General features: G+C 46.7%; 1 pseudogene; it reads left to right on the forward strand.

Moving 5' to 3' along the window:
• The first annotated feature begins 2394 nt into the window (after positions 1 to 2394).
• Positions 2395 to 3038, forward strand: LOC147661070 (GTPase IMAP family member 1 pseudogene; annotated as a pseudogene).
• Positions 3039 to 3468: the final 430 nt, after the last annotated feature.

Below are 3468 nucleotides of genomic sequence, written 5' to 3' on the forward strand. Positions count from 1 at the left end.
GCTTTGAAAGAGCAGACTGCTCGCTCACTCCCTCTCTGATGTCCCTTCATTGCTTTCACCAGGCAATTCATCCCCATTGCACGAGTGCCTGCTGACTGCCTTTCTGTTATGAGTGAATTATTGTTTTCCCCGAGCTCTCAGCTTTGTCGTGTGCGTGCCTGCCTGTCCCTCCTTCTCACTGCTCTCCCCAGGCTCCCAGTCCCGTTGTGTGCGTACTTGCTGCCTGCCTTTTGTTAAGATGATTCACTGCTTTCACCAGACTCTCCACCCTGTTGTCTGTAAGTGCTGCCTGTCTGACTCTCCTTCTACTGCTTTCTCCAGTCTCTCCGCTGCACTGTGTGTGTGTGCCTGTCCCTTCTTATGGCTTTCCTCGGGCTCTCAACCCCGTTTCGGGAGTGCCTGCTGCCTACCTGTCACTCCTTCTCACTGCTTTGGTTGTCTAAAAAAATCTAAGAAGGAAATACAATATGAAATGGTTCTTAGGTAAAGAAAAATTGGAGCAAACAAAAATCTATAGATACCTAGGACTGGTTTTTGATGACAATGGGTAGCTTCAAACCCCAGATATTGGACATTACCCGGAAGGCGAACTCCCTAACAGGTGCATTTGGTATGATAAAAAATCCACCAGTAACTTAACCTACCAGCCGCTACTCAAGGTCATATCTGCAAAATTGTTACCTTCCCTAACCTACGGCAGTGAAGCATTGAACGGAAAGGACGCAATAACATTAAACAAAGAAATCTCGAAAACATTTCGATCTCTTTTCTGTTTACCAAAAAATGCCTCACAGTCCCAAATTAGACTAGAATTTGGCTTGAACCAACCAACTACATGCTCGGATGGGTAACACAATTAAAGTATGGTATAGGGTAAAAAATGACAAGGACAATTTAATCTCGAAGCTTTTATGGAAAGAAGTAGAGGGCAATAATAAACTATCTGTTTGGAAGTATCTTGAGAAGGCTTTTGAATGAATTTGGGCTGAAGGAAATTTGGATGACCACTATTCTTCATGAATCCTTAAAAAAATTGTAAATAAGACAATTGATATCCTATCTATAATAAGTGACAAAGAGTCCCTGGTCAAAAGGAAACATGCTTGGTCTATAATAAATAGCTATAAAAAAAAGATTCCGCAACAATATTTGAATACAGCTTGGACCTGGAAATATAAAAATATATTCATGAAAGCCCGGTTCGGATCCTGCCCGGAGAATCTCATGCACTGCATGGAAAAAGCTTGAAAACAATATATCATGTCGGCTGTGTAATACAGGAGAAGAAAATATCATACATCTATTGTGCCTCTGCCCAGAACTAAAAAATGAAAGATTAACACTATTAAAAAGGCACTTTAACAAAAGATCAATAAGGACATGTAGACAAGCACTAATCCAGTGTCTTTGCTTGGAAGATATACATATTAACTCTGCTCTCTCAAAATTCTTAACAAGCGCATGGAGAAAACTGGAATTTTTAAACATTAACTATTATACTGTTTATATTTCTGAATTTTATTATTATGAAATTATCGCTTATTTTTAAAATTATCGCCCTTTTACTGTATTCTATAAATTACATGTTATATTGTGCATTCTCTTTGGTAAAGATTTTAAATAATCAATCAATAAAACATTTATCACTCCTTCTCATTGCTTTTCCGTGGGCTCTCAGCCCCGTCGTGTGCATGCCTGCTGACTGCCTGTCTCTCCTTCTCGCCACTTTCTCCAGGCTCCTAGCCCCGTCGTGTGTGTGTGTGCCTGCTTCCTGCCTGTCCATCCTTCTCTCTGCTTTCCCCGGGCACTAAGCCCCTTGGTGTAGGTGCCTGCTGCTTTCCTGACTTTCCTTTTCACTGCTTTCCCTGGGCTCTCAGCCCTGTGGTGTGTGGGTATGTCTGCTGCTTGCCTGAAGCGAAGTTCAACAAGCAATTGCAATGCAATAGGTCTTGCATTTATGCGAGTTTGAGCTATTGACATTGTAGATAACAATGCCTTTTATTTTTGTTTTAAAAACATAAATAAAAGGCAGTGTCATTTACAATGCCAATAGCTTAAACTTGCGAAAATGCGAGACCTATTGCATTGCAAATGCTTGTTTTGTTTGAGATTCTGTTCACCCTTATTCAAGGCCTCAGTGTGAGGGTGAGACACAGGGGTGAGGGGGTCTCATTACTGCGGGGGGCTTTGAGGTCGGGGGGGATCAGTGAGTGCTGAGAAGCTCCAGAGAGGAGGGGGCTGCTCCTCCCAAAGGTTCTCGCCTCCTCCTCCATAGTGGGTTTGCAGGGGAGGAATGTGACTTAGTTTGTACTGTCAGTTATTGATTCCCTAACCCCCCCTGTCTTTCCCCCTTCCCTGGTCTTGCACTCACTTGTGTTTGTTTTCCCTCCACAGGTGGTAGCTGCAGCGGGACGGATGAGCTGCGTCTGGTCCTCATCGGATTCAGCGGAGCCGGGAAGAGCTGCACCGGGAACAGCATCCTGGGGAGGAGAGAGTTTGAGGCCAAAGACTCAGCAGGGCCTGTGACCAGACGGTGCCAGAGGGGGGAGGGGGAGTGGGTGGGGCGGACCCTGGTGGTGGTAGACACCCCGGACCTGCTCTACCGCTGGGACCCTGCACACATGCATCGGTGCGCACGGCTCTCCGCCCCCGGTCCTCACGCCCTCCTCCTGGTGCTCCAGCTCGAGTGCTTCTCCTGGGAGGTGAAGGGGTCCGCGCAGTGGATCCAGAGCCTCTTCGGGGCGGAGGTGCTACAGTTCACGGCGCTCGTGTTCACACGGACGGAGGAGCTGCGGGGTGAAACTATAGAAAACTATCTGCGTGACTCCGGGAACGAGCATCTTAAAGATCTGGTGCAGCGCTGCGGGGGGCGGGTCTGCGCCCTCAACAACCGTGCGACGGGGGCGGAGAGGGAGGGGCAGGTGCGGGGGCTCATGTGGGTGATAGACAAGATGGTGGAAGGGAATGGGGGCAGCTATTTTAGGCTGGGGCAGGATCAGGAGGCAAAAGGGCAGGATCGAAGATTCAAAGCCGTCTAGGGCTGGGCCGGAGTTTAGGCTAATATCACCCTCCGATTTTTTGGAGCTGATCGGAAATGACGTCACTTCAAGTTATCCAGCGCAGCCCCTACCAGGGCCCAAGAACCACTTTCAAGCCACAGAGTTACTTATCACAAACACCATTAAAATCCAAAAATATATTACAATGGCTGGCTGGTGAAGAACATTCATTCAATCTCCTATGGATCATTTCACGTTTTAGTGATTCTCTGTCAAGAGCTGAGACCATCACATCTCTCACTGCCTCTCTCTCACACTCAGTCATAATCACTCTCAATGTCAAACACTCTCTCCCACTCACTCTTTCTTCCTTTCAATCATTATCCTTTTCACAATCTTTAAATCAGTGCTGCTGCATTATTGGCCTGGACTCTGAAGGGTGAAACCAGTGCAGAGCCCGGTTCACTAA

Source organism: Lissotriton vulgaris, unplaced genomic scaffold, assembly GCF_964263255.1.
Source record: "Lissotriton vulgaris unplaced genomic scaffold, aLisVul1.2 SCAFFOLD_2433, whole genome shotgun sequence".
Lineage (NCBI taxonomy): Eukaryota > Metazoa > Chordata > Amphibia > Caudata > Salamandridae > Lissotriton > Lissotriton vulgaris.